Below are 17,640 nucleotides of genomic sequence, written 5' to 3' on the forward strand. Positions count from 1 at the left end.
TTCTCTGTGCTGCTCTCGGATCTCTGCTCTTCAGTTTCTCGGTCTTCTGCAGAGTTTGCCGTCGAGTTGCTGCCGGAGTTTTCTTTCTTCCAGCACAACAGCGTCAGACTCTCGTCCACAAGCTTCGTCCTGAGGTGTTTAAACAAATCACTAGTGGTAAATGAACAACATCGCGCACCTCCTTTAGCAATTTTAGCATTGCAGAGTTAGCATTCTGCAAAGCTCGACTCGTTTTCACTTATATAAAAGAATTTCCACACCGGCGAAGTTTTGTTGAGACGAGCAGCCGTTCTGGACTCATCCTGTTGTCTCTGCTCTGGATGAGACTCATGGAGAATCAACCTGCTGCAGTGTAGCCCTGCCCTGTCAGCGCTCCAGAGAGGAGCTTCTTCCTCTTTCATGTTTGTCGGCAGCTTGCATCCCATTTGGCTGCACTACCGCCAACTGCTGGTGAGGAGGGCTTACTACGCGTGGGGTTTTCTTGCCGTGAGTATCGGCGGCTGGCATCGGTAGCCTTCACGAGTACCCGATACTTTGAAATAAGGCCAGTATCGGCCCGATACCGATACCTGGTATCGGTACTCGCACATCCCTACTCTTGTTTAATAGAAATAAACAAAAATAACCCTCGGTTTCTGTTCAACACTGTAGCCAGACTGACAAACAGTCATACTGTAGTGGAACCAGTAATCCCAGAATCTTTAAACTGCCATGACTTTCTTAAATTCTTTAATGATAAAATCATAACCATCAGAGGTAAAATCAATGAAGCACTTTCCTCAGATCAAGCTCAGGGAATCCAGCCACTGCCTCCACCTGAAATACCTGAAATACTAGATAGTTTCTCATCAGTAAATGGGGCTGAGATTACTTCGATTGTAATGTCTTCTAAAACCTCGACCTGTCTCCTAGATCCAATTCCAACTAAGCTTTTCAAAGATATTCTTCCAGTTATTTTAAATACGATCTTAACTATAATAAATACATCTCTAGAAAATGGCTATGTGGCACAGTCATTCAAATTCGCAGTAATCAAACCACTGCTGAAAAAACCTAATCTTGATCCTGATATTCTAGCCAACTACAGACCGATATCAAATCTGCCTTTTATTTCAAAAGTCCTGGAAAAAGTTGTGGTTAAACAGCTTTGCCGCCACCTACAGGACAATAGTTTATTTGAGAAATTTCAGTCAGGATATAGAGCTTATCACAGCACTGAGACTGCGTTAGTTAAAGTCACTAATGACTTGCTATTGGCGGCTGACGCAGGTCTAGTCTCAATCCTGGTTCTCTTAGACCTCAGTGCAGCTTTTGATACAATTGCACTGTTTCTTTTTCTGCACTGGTTTATGTGATATATTTTATTGTATGTGCTAAATAAACTAAACTAAACTAAACTGACCACAATATTCTCCTGCAGAGGTTAGAATGTGAGGTCGGCATCAGAGGAAAAGCCCTCTGCTGGTTCAAATCCTATTTATCTAATAGGTACCAATTTGTTCACGTTAACCAACAGTCGTCACCGTGCTCCCAGGTCAGTTATGGGGTTCCTCAAGGGTCCATGCTCGGGCCAATTTTATTTCTGTTATATATGCTTCCTTTAGGGAACATAATTAGAAGTCACGATATCAATTTTCTTTTTTTTTTTTTCAATTTTATTTTTTCAAAATTTCACACATTTTTAAAACAGAAACAGTAACAACAAAGAACCAGAGGTGAACACAACAATACAGGAGATCATACAAATTCGGGTCTCTTAGGTAAAACATACATTAACCATTTTGTCCATACTTTATTAAACTTATTCAACTGGAGTTTCTTATGAAATGTTATTCGTTCCATTACAAATATTGAATAGATAACATCATGCCAGTCATTCAGGTCAGGGCAAACACAATTTAGCCATTTCTTAGTGATTGCTTTTCGAGCTGCTAAACTCAGTATGCCAAACAGATGTCTAGTCTCCTTTTGCATATCAGTGGAATGTAAACATCCAAATAGTAACTCATCCCAATGTAGTGAGTGTAAGTTTAATATGGATTTTATCTCTATTTGAACCAACTTCCAAAAAGTTTGTATTATTGGACAAGACCAGAACAAATGGTGTTGTTTTACATCATGTGCACCACAATGTCTCCAACAGCTTGAAGAACCTGAAAAGTGAGCAGTTTGTGCTGGAGTTGTAAAGTATCTACAAAGGCTCTTCCAACCAAAGCATCTTCAAAGATTAGAACTAGTAATTTTCCATTTAAAGGCACAATGATTTAACCAAATTTCGTCCAATATTTGCACATTTGCTTCCTTTTCCCATTTTTGCTTTAAATAATTTGTATTTGACTTATTTAGCTCTTGGAAACCTTTATACAATCTCGAAATCAATTTAAGACCTGAATCTGCTATGTAAGTGTTTGTAAAAATCTTTAGAATTGGTATTTCAAAAACATTCTTATTTTTTGGCATAAAAGTATGTATATGGTGACGTATTTGTAAAAACCTAAAGAAATCACTGTTATGCACTTGGTGGTCTCTCTTAAGTGATTGAAAATCTTTAATTGTCCCATTATAGAAATAGGTGCAGTAAGATGATAAACCTTGGTTTGTCCAACTTTTGAAACTCGGATCTGTTTTGCTCGGTATAAAATCGCTATCATGATAGAGCCAGCGTAATACTTTTATCTCAGACTGTAAATGATTTTTATTGATATATTTTAACCAAAGTTTTAATGATAAATTGATCCACTGATTATTTTTTTGCATTTGCTCCTTAATAAGCCTTTTATCTCCCAGTCTTGCTTGAATTGGGCACTCTCCCGAAATACTCATTTCTATGTCCTTCCATTTAGCCAAATATTCTGGGTTACACCAACAGACCAAAGTTCGGAATTGCGCTGACATATCTTTAAAACAAGGTAATGCCAGACCACCTTTCTGTTTTGCCAGTTGAAGGGTTTTGAGTCGCACTCTTGGTCTTTTTCTTTGCCATATAAACCGCATAATTATCTTGTCCCACTTTTTAAATTGTTTATCTGCAATAAAAATAGGAATTGTTTGGAAAAAATATAACAACTTAGGTAAAATGTTGATTTTGACAGTTTCTACTGATTCAAAGTTAAAAATAGGTAATAAATCCCATCTTCTAATATCATTATTAATTTGTTGATATAATGGTTCTAAATTTAGATCATACAATTTTGATAAATCTTTTGGTATATTGACATCAAGATATTTTATATATTCCAGCTCCCAATTCACATTCATTTTAGAAATCAGTGTCCGGCTAGGGGTATAATTAAAACTCAGCAATTGTGTTTTAGAAATATTAAGTTTATAGCCGGACACTGAACCAAACAATTCCAAATACGAGAGGAGATGAGGGAGAGATGCATCTGGATTTGGTCCGCAAAGAGAGAAATCTTGTGTTCTTGTCCGAACATCTGTACACCAGAAATAGAGGCATTCTGAATAAGTCCCTGGCTTAATGCTTCAATAAAAATGGCAAATAACAGAGGGCTACTTGGACACCCTTGACGACTTCCTCTTTCAAGCTTGAATGAGTCTGAAAGAGCCCCATTAACCTTAAGTCTTGCTTTTGGACATCTATACATTGTTCTAACAACTTTTATAAATGATTGGTTAAATCCAAATTTCTCTAAAACTCTGTATAAAAATTCCCAGTTGACACGGTCAAATGCCTTTTCGGCATCTAGGCTTAGGAGTACCATCTTATTTTGATTTTTAACAGTATGATCAATGATGTGCAGGGTCCGGCGAATATTGTCTTGTGTCTGTCTCTTTTTAATAAAGCCAGTCTGATCCAAACTAATTATTTCAGGCAGTACGTTCTCTAACCGTTTGCATATAATGTGAGTAAATATTTTATAATCTTGATTAAGCACACTTATGGGCCGATAGTTACCACAATCAAGCCTATCTTTACCCTCTTTAGCTATCAATGAAATGGATGCCTCATTCCACGATGGAGGCATTTCTCCATTTTTTAAAACGTAGTTGAAAACTGTTTTCATAGTTGGAACAATGAGGTCTTTCATCTCTTTATACCACTCCGATGGAAAGCCATCAGGCCCAGGTGCTTTGTTTGTTTTACAGTCAGAGATGGCTTTTTTAATTTCAGATTCAGTGATTTCAGAAGTTAAATTTTTGTTTTGATCTTCAGTCACTCTTGATAAAGTAATTGTACCTAAAAAATCAGCCATATGGTTTCCATCCACTTCCGGTTGACTGTATAAAGTCTTATAAAACAATAAAAAGGCTTCTTGAATATCATCTAATTTATTCATAACCATATTTGTTTGGGGATTTTTTTATTTTATGAATTGTATTTTCTAGCTGCTGTTTTTTCAGTTTGTATGCCAATAATCTTGCTGATTTACCTCCTGCCTCGTAGTAACTTTGCCGTAAAAAGGTCATTTTTCTTTTAATTTCACTTGAAAAAACTTCATTTATTTGATTTTTTATCTTGTTTAGTTCAATTTTTAAGTTTTTGTTTGGAGTTATTTTTTGAACAGTTTCCATGTTCTTTAACTGTGCTTGAAGCTCCTTTAAATGTTCCTTTTGTTTCTTTTTCAAAGTTGAACTATATCCAATTATTTTACCCCGCATAACTGCCTTAAGTGCATCCCATAATATTAAGGGAGACACTTGGCCATTGTCATTGTCAAGTAGATAATTTTTAATATCATCCCTAATTTTCTCCCTCATTGGATGTAAAACACTTGTATTTAGCCTCCAAAAGGTATCCCTTTTTTCTTTGCTAAAAATGATTTCCAAATACACTGGGGCATGATCTGACAGGTCCATAATGCCTATATTACAAGAAAACACTCTGTGCATATCATTTTGGAACATGAAAAAATAATCCAATCTAGAATAATAATTGTGAGGATGGGAAAAAAAACTATAATTCCTTTTCGTTAAATTAAATTCTCTCCATACGTCCAAGAGTTGAATTTCAGTCATTAATGATTTGATATTTTTTGTAGTTTTATTTAACCCCCCAATCTGTGGATTAGATGAATCTATGGACAGGTTCAATCGAATATTCAGATCTCCCCCTAAAACCAAAATGCCTTCCGACTCTACATTAATAAGATCAAAAATTTGTTTATAAAATTTCCATTCTGATCCTGGGGGAGCATACACATTTATAATAGTGATTAAAACACCCTGCAAATATCCTTTAATCAAAACATACCGACCCTCTTTGTCTCTTTTTTCTTGAGTGCACTCAAAGTTTAATCTATTTGAAACCAATGTTACAACACCTCTCTTAGAACTTTGTGGGCAAGAAGAAGAAAACTGTTTGAATCTCCATTTTTTTAATTTATCGTGCTCTGCCTGATTTAAATGAGTTTCTTGGAGTAAAGCAATTTTTTCAATTTGTTCTTTTTTAAGTTTTGTCATAATTTTGCTTCTCTTAATAGGGTTCCCCAAACCATTTACATTATAAGTTGCAATTTTAGTTGGCTTGACACCCTGCATTACTTGTGTAAGGGATCATTCCTGTATGTAAACCCAATATAATAAGTACACCTCTCAGAACCAAACTAGAACAGTTTAAGAACATCAGAACAAAAAAAACACAAACATAAAATCCACGGATTTCCAAAGAGAAGGCCATCCAGTTGGCCAAGGGAAGGGGAAGGGCCAGTCCGTCTTGTTGTACAGGAGCGCCCTCTTCAGCCCGTAGGCCAGTACCACATGAGTCTGAAGGGATCATGTTGTGATTTCCCGACTATCGGAGTATAATGTCCTCGCCCCCAATTATTATGATAACGGCAGAAATAGCAAAGTGTTCATCAAAAAAATACAAAACCAAAGTAATCGAAGTGCATTTATATTCCTATATGCTTAAAGTTTACCTCGTAAAAGAAAATCCAGTGTCAGACTTTATCGCGAATCTTCTTGGTGTCGGAAAGCCTGAAGCCTCTCCTTAACTCTTTCAATGCTGGGATCCTCGCATGAATGCCCTCTTCTTCCGCTCCTTTGCCAAGTGGATTGTCGGATTTGATCCAAAAGTGACATCGGTTTTTTGATGGGAGTGTCTAATATCCCCCTTTGCACCATGTCCTCAGTCGCCTCCTGTGCAGAGTTGTAGGTCACTGTGCCTGTACTGTAGAACACTCTCATCTTGGACGGAAATGGTGTTTGGAAGCGAATATTCTTTTCCCGGAGCGCTGCCTTAGCTGTGTTGTACTCCTTTCGCCTCCGCTGCACCTCTGGGTCATAATCATTATCCAGATACACCCGCTTCTCATGAAAGTCAAAACCCTTTGCTTCCCATGCCTTTTTCAGGATCCTTTCCTTTGTTGTGTAACTTGAAAACTTGACCACGAAGGATCTCGGTGGGGCTCCTGCTGGTGGTTTTGCCGCTAGCGCCCGGTACGCCCTCTCAATAGCAAGCCCTGACGGTGAAGAGAGACCGAGGCCGTTTTCGAGTAAAGTTGTCACAAAGTGAATCACAGATGGCGAACTGCTTTCGGCTCCCTCCTCTACGCCGTATATCCTCACATTATCACGGCGCGATTGTCCCTCCAGGGTTATCAGCTTAGCTTCGGTCTGAGCGTGGAGTTTAGCTAACTCCATTAGCATCTCCTCTGTTGACTGGACGCGTGTCTCCACGGATTCAATCCTTTCCTCTGCTTCGTCCATTCTCCTGCTGATGCCATTCATGTTCTCTTGCATTGCATCCAGTTGCGCCTTGTTATCTTTCCTGAAATCCCGTAGTTCCTTCAGTATTAGGTCAAACTTGGAATCCCCGTCTTTAGCATTAGCATCACGCTCGTCCTCCATGTTGCTATTAGCTTGCGAAAAGTCTTCATCTTCATCTTCATTCTGCTCTCTTAAACGACTGCTTGTCAAAAGTTTCCTTTGTTTATGGGGCATTTTCAATCGTCGATTGAATCCCTTTGCCTATTTTACAAAATGTATTCAATTTCGAGTTAGATTAAGGGATTTCTTTAAAATATAGTCGGGAGCTCGCTCTTCACGTTGTTGCTTGTTCTCCCTCCAGAGCGGAAATCCAGAACTTCACGATATCAATTTTCATTGTTATGCAGATGACACACAACTGTATTTATCTATGAAACCTGATCAAACTAATCAAATAGACAGACTCAGTGACTGTATCAGAGAAATTAAATCCTGGATGACTACGAACTATCTCCGTCTTAATCCTGGCAAAACAGAGGTCATTATACTAGGCCCCCATAAACTGAGAGAGTGTCTATCTGAACAGATAGACCTTAGATAACGTCAGTGTATCCTCCTCCTCTACTGTGAGGAACCTCGGGGTCTTATTTGATCAGGATATCTCATTTAAAGCACACATCAACCTGGCTTGTAAAACAGCATATTTCCACTTGCGCAACATAGCTAAAATAAGAAACATTCTACCTAGAAGCGATGCAGAAAAACTCATCCATGCATTTGTTTCTACTAGATTGGACTACTGCAACTCCCTTCTTGCAGCCTGCCCAAAAAGTGCATTAAAAAACTTTCAGTTGGTTCAAAATGCGGCCGCCACATTATTAACCGGAACTAGAAGACGTGAACACATTACTCCCGTTCTAAAATATCTTCACTGGCTTCCAGTCGAGTTTAGAGTGAGATTTAAAATCCTTCTCCTGACTTACAAAATCCTAAATGGGATGGCTCCGACCTATCTCCAAGATGCTTTAACGCCTTATCAACCAATCAGAGCACTTCGCTCTCAAAATGCAGGGTTACTGGTGACTCCTAGAGTCTCTAAATGGACACTAGGTGGAAGAGCCTTTAGCTATCAGGCACCGTTTTTATGGAACCAGCTTCCAAGTGGTGTCAAAGAGGCAGACACAGTCTCCACATTTAAGGTTAGGCTCAAGACGTTTCTCTTCGATGCAGCCTATGCAGGGCCGGCTCTAGGCATAGGCGAACTAGGCGGCCGCCTAGGGCGCCACGTCCCGAGGGGGGCGCCGTGGTCGTACAAGGGGCGCCACGACGCTCTGTGTTCCGTGTGCCCCGCTGTGCAGCGGTCCGACACACTGCGCTCCTCGTCCTCGGCGCTGCCCGGCACTGATCGGTATTGTTCGGCATGGCTCGTCAGCGCGCACCCCCCCCCCCCCCCCCCCCCCCCCCCCCCCCCCCCCCCCCCCCCCTCCCGCTCAACAAATGTCGGGACCGCTCGAAAAACACGCTCCCAAGGGGCGCTCGTCTCGGGCTCGCCTAGGGCGCCTCTGAAGCCCGGGCCGGCCCTGAGCCTATGATCAGGTCAGCTAGGGACTCTAAACTAAACTTAACTAAACTAAACTAAACTAAACTAAACTAAACTAAACCAAACTAAATTAAACTAAACTAAACTAAACTAAACTAAACTAAACTAAACTAAACTAAACTAAACTAAACCAAACTAAATTAAACTAAACCAAACTAAACTAAACTAAACTAAACTAAACTAAACTAAACTAAACTAAACTAAACCAAACTAAATTAAACTAAACCAAACCAAATTACACTAAACAAAATTAAACTAAACCAAACCAAATTAAACTAAACTAAACTATACTAACTAAATACTAGTTTAAACAGTTAAGTATCCACAAAGCTGCCCTAGGAGCTAGAATGCTGTGGGAAGTACGGTGCACTGAGCCCTGTCCTCTAATGTCTGAATGTTCTTCCCTTTAGTCCGTTCATTGCTTTTCACCTGCTGTCCCCCCCTTCGAGGGGGAGTCTTCTCCAGTTTCAGTTGCTGACTCCACTATTACGAGGGCCTACGAACAAGCTCCGTCCGGACCGGGAGGACACTCCTGTCGGTCCTGCCCGTGGACTGGCTTCGGTTCTACTTCTAGGATCTGTGGTTCTTGTGCTGGACCGTCCAACGGACTGTCCTCAACATAGTCCTAGGCTTTACTTCTTATTGTCTCATGCTAGCTGTTGCCAAAGCTGTCCGTCCTTGGGAGAGGGATCCCTCCATACTGTGGTTCTCCCCAAGATTTCTTCTTTTCCCACTGGGTTTCTGGAGTTTTTTCTTGCCGGATGTGAGGGTCGAAGGCGGTGGTTGCTTCGTTCTGTCTCGTTACTGTAAATATTGACATATTACCATTATGCTTATTCACTGTTTTTACTTTTACCGACCAATGTAACATCTTGAAGCCTCTGAGGCAACTGTTGTGATACTGGGCTATACAAAAATACATTGATTGAAATTGATTGATGACCCTGCAGGCACAGAGGTCAAAGGTCATCGCCCTGCAGACACAGAGGTCAAAGGGCATCACTTTGCAGACACAGAGGTCAAAGGTCATCACCCTGCAGACACAGAGGTCAAAGGTCATCACCCTGCAGACACAGGGGTCAAAGGGCATCACTTTGCAGACACAGAGGTCAAAGGTCATCACCCTGCAGGCACAGGGGTCACACAGAGAGAACACTCAATTACTATTGCAACAACACATCATCAGCAGGGTAAACTAACGTGTCTCACGACGGTCTAACCAGCTCACGTTCCCTATTAGTGGGTGAACAACCCAACGCTTGGTGAATTCTGCTTCACAATGAGAGGAAGAGCCGACATCGAAGGATCAAGCAGACACAGAGGTCAAAGGGCATCACTTTGCAGACACAGAGGTCAAATGCCTGCTGTATGCTGATGACCTGGTGCTGCTGTCACCAACCAGAGAAGGTTCCAACAACACCTTGATCTTCTGCAGGAGTTCTCCAGACCTGGTCCTGACAGTAAACCAGTCCAGAACAAAAATAATGATATTCCAAAAAGGCCCCAGCCCACTGCACTCCAAACACACACTCCTCCTGGACAAAGAGGTCCGAGATCACACCAAAAACTACACATATCTGGACCTAAACATCAGCTGCACTGGGAATTTAAACAAAGCTGTGACCGATCTGAGGGACGAGGCGAGAAGCCAATCAGACATCCCAGCTCCAGTCTGGCTCAAAATTCTGAATTCGGTTATAGAACCAATTTCTCTTTATGGTTGTGAAATCTGGGGTCCAGTCGCCAACCAAGATTATACAAAATGGGACAAACACCAAATTGAGACTCTGCATGCAGAACTCTGCAAATCTATTCTTCATGTTCAACACAAAACACCAAACAATGCTGCAGAGCAGAACCAGGACCAGACCTGATTAAAATCCAGAAGAGAGCTCTTAAATTCTATGAGCACCTTCAGCAGAGTGAACAGCACTCCTGGACCTCCTGAGCACTGAGACCCCCCACAGCTCAGGAGGTCCTGGACCAGGTCCTGGACCTCCTGAGCACTGAGACCCCCCACAGCTCAGGAGGTCCTGGACCAGGTCCTGGACCTCCTGAGCACTGAGGCCCCCCACAGCTCAGGAGGTCCTGGACCAGGTCCAGGCTCAGCGAGCACAGCCTGGCCATCGAGAGAGGCCGGCACAGACAGACCTGGACCCCCCACGAGGACAGACTGTGCCCCCACTGCACACAGGGTCAGGTGGAGACCGAGCTGCACTTCCTGACCGCCTGCCCCTGCACCAGGACCTCAGGGACCCCTACTCCCCCTCTTCACAAACACACACACTGACACTCAGAGCAGCCTGACCTGCTCAAACTGCCAGACCTGCTGGGGAGGAACAGCAGTGTGAAACACAGCAGCCAGGTTTGTGCACGGCTGCGACAGGAGACGGACTGAAACACTGAAAGTTCCATGAACCTGAGAAGGAGGACAGACCGGGACCAGGACCAGAACCAAGACCATCTCATCCTGTGAATGAGGCTGTGTCCCAGCACATGGAGCTGGTCCTGCATCTGTATGTAAAAATAATAACTCTGTGAACACTTTAAGCCATATTGAACATTGGTACTTTCAGCATGTATAAAGTACAAAAGAGACAATATATTCTTATTCTTTTCATTTTTATTCTTATTTTATAGTATTTGCACAGACTTGTTCTGTTTTCACTTCAGTGAAGTATGTTAAACTGTTTATGTTGTGTGCTTTTTCTATGTAACGCTTTGGCAATGTGAATGTGTGTTTGTCATGCCAATAAAGCCTCTTTGAATTGAATTGAACTGAGAGAGAGAGAGAGAGGGAGAAAGAGAGAGAGAGAGAGAGAGAGAGAGAGAAAGAGAGAGAGAGAGAGAGAGAGAGAGAGAGAGAGAGAGAGGAAAAGCGATGGCGGATGTGTGGACTTATTTCACAGCTTCAGATGAAGACCCTGCATCATGTAGTGTGTGCAGGAAGGTGATTCTCTGCTGTGGAAACACCACCGACCCTCACAAACATTTAAAAGCAGCGTAACGGAGGAAGGAGGAGGGAGAGCCCCAACAGCCAGGAATTATTTTATATTGGAATGTTGAAAATGTAGTAACATTCTTGTGTTAGATAAAACTTGTTCTTTTATTTGGTGAAAATCTTGGTCCCGTGTTTTGTTATCCTGGTAAGGATTATAATGCCCCCCCCCCCCCCCCCCCCCCCCGCTGATCAGACAGACTGGCTCATTAAAGGCAGCACGAAGATGAGGACGATGAGCAGGAACTGTGAGGAGCTACTCTACAGCATCAGACAGAAAAACTGTTACCTGTGAAGTATGTACAATAAAATAAAGAATGTAAAAAAAAAAAAAAAAAAAGACTAGTAAAAGGATCGGGATCGGCTATATTGGCCCAATATTTACTTGGTACCAAAATTTGGAGTATCACCCACCCCAAGTGAGGACTGTCACTTTACTCACACCGTGTGCGCGCACATTAGGTGCGTTCGACATGAGAAAGCCAGAGGCAGACCTTTAAGACTTTTGAGCCGCCCCGCCCAGATGTGGCCCGGCGTCACTGATACGTAGGACCTACGTAGGGCATCGAAAACTCGCGAGACCCAAACGAGATCGGTCCCAGAGGAGCCGCTGTGAGCTGCTGGAGAGCAACTCACCGCTACCTGGCCCACCCCTCTGGTTCAGACAGGCAGGGGATTGGACCCCAGCCCACTCCTCATCAGTTTGATGACAACACGCTTTATTTGCATAAATAAACACCCAGTCCCGGCTCCAGCCCAGTGTAGAGGGGGAGGGGGGCGGCGGCTACAAACCGGGGGCGGGGGGGGGGGGGGGGGGGGGGGTGGTGGCTAAAAAGTAACGGAGCAACACAAAGACAGAATCCACAGATCAGAGGCCTGTTCTATTGTGTCCAACAACATATGATCATTAATCACACTGCTAAAAAGCACAAATAGTAATAAAACAAATGATAACCTTACCTTAGTAGAGCTGGAGTCTTTTTTTTTTTTTTTTGGAATTTTGAATAGCACAACACTTCATATTGATTTGACCAAGCCAGTGGAGTTTGCTGTTGTTTTTTAAGCACAAAATAGACTGAAAACTTTATTTATTAATTTTTTGGACTGAGGAGGCGAGGCAGTCTGCCCCCCCTTGATGCCTGGTGGCACTTGCAGCAGCACACAGGCTTCACATGACAGAAGCCAAAACGTTAACTGAATATGAATGAACACAATGTGACACACAAAAGAAATTATGAATTCTTTTGTTTTTAATAAGAAAAACAAAATTACCCCTCTGACAGCCAGGGGGGGCAAGGAGGCACAGGCGGGGGGGGGGCATTGCCACCCCGGACGACGGGCCTGTAAACACCCCCCACAGTGGAGTCATGAGAAACACCAACATGGAGAACATAGGGCTGTCCGACTTGGAGGCAGACTGATAACTCCGCCCCACGGCTGAGCCGTCTGCTTCGTCTAGCTCCGCCTACCTCTGGCTTTGCCATCGTGAACGCACCTACTGTCTCTTGTTCTGTGCATTGAAGACTGACATCAACATGAGCCAATCAGAGTGAAGGAGGGCTGAAGCCCCGCCCACTGCAGAAACCGAAAGTATGAATACTTATTTGTAAAAAAAAAAAAAAAAAAAAAAAAATTAGCCCAAGAGAAAAAGCAAAGAAAGGAGTTAAATGTTGGTTTAAATGTTTTTCCAGCAGGTGAATGAGGAGAAAGCAGCTGTCAGGTTTGTGACGGTGAGAATGAAAGAGAAAAAGAGAAGTTAAAAAGTCTCCTGCTCCGTTGTGGAAGCTTCTAAAGAGCTGACAGATTCTCACCTGAACTCTCTTCAATCTTCTTCAGACTCTTTTCCATGTGAGGAAACTGGAGGAGAGAAGAAGCTGCTCTGTGTTCCTCTCTGTCTGTCTCTCAGGTCTGAACAAGACAAAGTGTTTTCTCCTCTGAAACACCCAGAGGAGGAAATTCTTTAAAACCTGTTTGAAACCTGTTTGATGACGTTAATCAGAACTTTAAAGTGAACATGGAGTTTTAATATAAAGTTAATATAAAAGTATCGGAATCTGTATCGGGAGGCAAAAAATGGTATCGGAATATCTCTAATGACTGTAGATCTCTGAGAATTTTGATGTATTGATCTGTACAAACCACTGTATGAGTTGCTGTCACCAGCATTCTAAACACTATCACCTTATGATCTAATACCCGGAGCTGAGATCCATCTGCGGCAATGTAAAACTATTTTCAAGTTCAGTTTATTCACTCAGTTTGTAACATTTAAACAAGACTATTCAGTCTGTGATTTTCATAACAGAGAAAATAGAAAATGATTCACTGAGAAGTGCAGTATTTTTTCAGACTTAATAACGTTTCTTTTTTCTCTATTTGAGTAACATGATAAAATAAAAACAAATCAAAATCACATCAACAAACAAAAATACAATGGTGGTACTCAAAGGGAGCAGGTGGAAGTTCAAAGAACTTCTAAAAGTCCCCCCCCCCCCCCCCCCATCCTGCACAATCAACAATCCAAAGTAGAAGAAAACAAAAACAATTTGCACTAATAGCATGCTCATTCAATTTAAGGATAGCAACAAAAAACTGCAAACAATTTGCACAGCAGTGTACTCATTAAGTAAGTCTTTCTCAGGTGTTAGCCATTTAAATCTTCTGCATATTTCCGCATAAAATAATTTTTATATGTCTTTTTAAATTGCCCCAGATCCTTACAGGTTTTAATGTCATTTTCTAAATTATTCCATCGGTCCACACCACACCTGGTTATACACATGCTTTTTTGAGTTGTTCTAAAGTAAGGTTTTTTTAAGTCCATCTGTCCTCTCAAGTTATACGTCCCTTCTCTTGTACAGAACATTTTCTGGATATGTTCTGGGAGTATATTTACTTTAACTTTAAAGATAAATAAGTTAGTCTTAAACTCTATTAGGTCCCTGAATTTTAAGATTTTTGACTGGAGAAACAAGGCATTTGTATGATCACGATAACCAGCTAAATGAAGGATCCTAATTGCTCTTTTTTGCAGTTTATACAAGACATCTGTGTTGCTTTTATATGTATTTCCCCAAACTTCAGCACAATATGTTAAGTGGGGTAGGATGAGAGCACAATATATGGTGAACAGGGATTTCTTGTCAAGGATATACTTGGATTTATTCATCAGGGCCATGATTTTTGCCACTTTAGTCTTGATTTTTGAGATGTGTTGTTTCCAACAGATTTTATGGTCAAGGGTTACACCGAGAAATGTGTACTCATAGACTCTCTCAATGGAAACATTGTCAATTTGAATTTGGATTTGTGGATTTATGTTACGATTTCCAAAGAACATAATTTTTGTCTTTAATATATTTATGGACAGTTTATTTAAGGCAAACCAGTTTTTCAGCTTACCCTTTTCAATTGTGATCTCTTCCATCAATGTTTTCAGGTTCTCCCCTGAGCACAATATTGTTGCATCATCAGCAAATAGAAAAAGTTTTAGTTTTTCAGAAACAGAATACAGATCATTAATGTACAATAGAAACAATTTTGGTCCCAGCACAGATCCCTGTGGAACGCCACACACTATGTTTTCACACATTGACCTGTGCTGTCCCATCTGGACATACTGTTTTCTATTTGACAAATAGGACTTTGTCCAATTAAAAGCGATACCTCTAATCCCATATTTTTGTATCTTACTCAGAAGTATGTCATGATCCACAGTGTCGAACGCTTTCTTCAGGTCTATAAAGATTCCAACAGGAATGTGTTTCTGATCAATACTGTCAGTGATTTCCTTTATAAGTTCCATTAGGGCAAGTACCGATGACCTTTTTTTTTCGAAACCCGTGATGACTATCATTTAGTATATTATGTGCATCAATAAATTTGTCTAATCTGTATGTATATAGTTTTTCTAATATTTTAGAAAATTGAGGCAGGATTGATATAGGTCTGTAATTTGCAAACTGGTCTTTTTCTCCACTTTTATAAATGGGAATGACTTTTGCTACTTTCATTAGATCTGGAAACCTTCCAGTTGTAAAAGACAGGTTAAAAATATGAGATAATAATGCATTGGTTTTATATAGCGCTTTTCAGGACACTCAAAGACGCTTTACATTGCATTATTCATTCTCTCCATACTGGGTGGTGGTAAGCTGCTGCTGTAGCCACAGCTGTCCTGGGGCAGACTGACGGAAGCAAGGCTGCCAGTCTGCGCCATCGGCCCCTCCCACCACCAACCATTCACTCTCACAACTTCCATACTTAGGCAAGGTGGGTGAAGTGTCTTGCCCAAGGACACAACGACAGTTTTACGCCTGCGGGAGCGGGGATCAAACCGCCAACCTTCCAGTTATAAGATGACCTGCTCTACCAACTGAGCTACTATCACCCCAAATAGTGGCATCGCAATTATATCAATGACTTGTTTTATTATAGTTATGTCCAGGTCATCACAGTCCAAAGATTTTTGTTTGGACATTTGTTCACCACGTCAATGATTTCATTTTCATTCGTTACTTCAAGAGGCATGGAGTTTTGGTTTATAGGAACCTCAAAACACATGGGATCTAAGTATGGAGTATTTATTGTTGAGGCTAATTTAGGACCGATATTTATAAAGTATGCATTAAAATCATTTACAATGTCTTTCATATTTTCGATTTTTTTGCCATTATTTACAAAAGCATCCGGTATCGGAGAAACATTTGATCTTTTTCGTATAACCATATGGTATTCCATAGGCCTTTAATATTGTGCTTATCTCTTTGTAGCACGATAGTGCTGTTTTTTACATTTCCTCATTATATGTGTAAGCTTGTTTTTGTATCTTTTGTACTTAGTCTCAGACTCTTTAGTTTTCTTTTTCAAAAAGTGTAAATACAGCATGTTCTTTTTTTTGCATGCATTTTCCAACCCTTTAGTCATCCAAGGTATTGTATTTTTTTTCATTAAACATTTCGTTGTAATTATAGGGCAATGCAAATCATATATATTTTTGAATGTACTTAAAGGTATAATACACAATTTTCTCGAAAAGACGAAGCCCCAAGTCTGTTACTCATTTTTTGAACAACGCCATGCTCCAGACTATCCGCCCGGCTCTCCTGCTTCTCCCAGGAAACGTGGAAGTGTGCGAGCGCGATCTCCTCTTCTCTGGCGTGCACGGCTCTGTTTACAGTTTCTGCGATCCGCCTCGCTCATAAATAAAGCTTTTTTTCCGAAACAGCTACAGTTTCATTATGTCAGACTCGCCGTCGGTCAGTACTCGCTCAGAAGCTCACGGCTACAGAAACACTCTGAATGCGCAAAAGGGAGAAGCTGATTGGGCGCGAGCACGGAGAACCGCCTTACGAAAGCAGCTCGTCAGAATGATTGACAAACAGACCCACCAGTTATTTAGGTGATCCACCCGGAAATCAAAATTGTGTATTACACCTTTAAAAAAGCATCATAAGCTGCATCCACTTCAGTTATTTCCAAGAGGGATTTCCAATTTTGGCTTGCTAGGCTTCTTTTAAAAGCGTTTATTGAATCATCATTTACTTTTCTTATATGTCTTACGTCGCACTTACCTACATCATTGCTTTTTTTAGATTTTAAGTTGTAAAGAACAATAACGGGTATGTGGTCACTTACATCTGTTATTAAAATCCCGCTTGGTATAACTTCGTCCAAGACATTGGTAAATATATTATCAATTAATGAAGAACTATGAGGAGTTATACGTGTAGGTCGTAATATTTTTGGATATAAAGAAAGACTGTACAATGTGTTTAAGAAACTTTCTGACGGCTTATGTCTGTCAGATTTTAACAAATCAATATTAAAGTCTCCACATACAGTTTCTTTTGACTCAAGTTCCCATTTAATTTTTCAATAAGATCTATAAATATATCAATGTCTGAGCCTGGAGTTCTGTAGCTGCAGCTTATCAGTACATTCTTTCTTTTTTCAAAAGATAATTCAACTGTGATACATTCCATTACATCATCGACGCTAAAGGTCATATTATTGACATTCTTTTTCTTAAAGTTATTCTTCATGTACAATGCAACCCCCCCTCCACCTTTGTGATTTCTATTTTGTTTAAACATTTCATAACCTTCAATATCAAAATTATCAGGTTTGTCACATTTGATCCAAGTTTCTGAGACTGCAATTACATCAAAAGGAGTTTTAAGATTTGAAAGGAAGTCTCTTATGCTCTCAAAATTTGCGTACAGACTTCGGCTGTTGAAGTGGATTATTGATAAGGCATCACTTTGATCTATGGGGATTTGATAATCCTGGTAATATTCACAATTGGTGTTCACTCCATCATAGAAATTTATATCAGGGTCAATATCATTGATCACATTTGGCTCATCTGTTT

Source organism: Salarias fasciatus, chromosome 15, assembly GCF_902148845.1.
Source record: "Salarias fasciatus chromosome 15, fSalaFa1.1, whole genome shotgun sequence".
Taxonomy (NCBI): Eukaryota; Metazoa; Chordata; class Actinopteri; order Blenniiformes; family Blenniidae; genus Salarias; species Salarias fasciatus.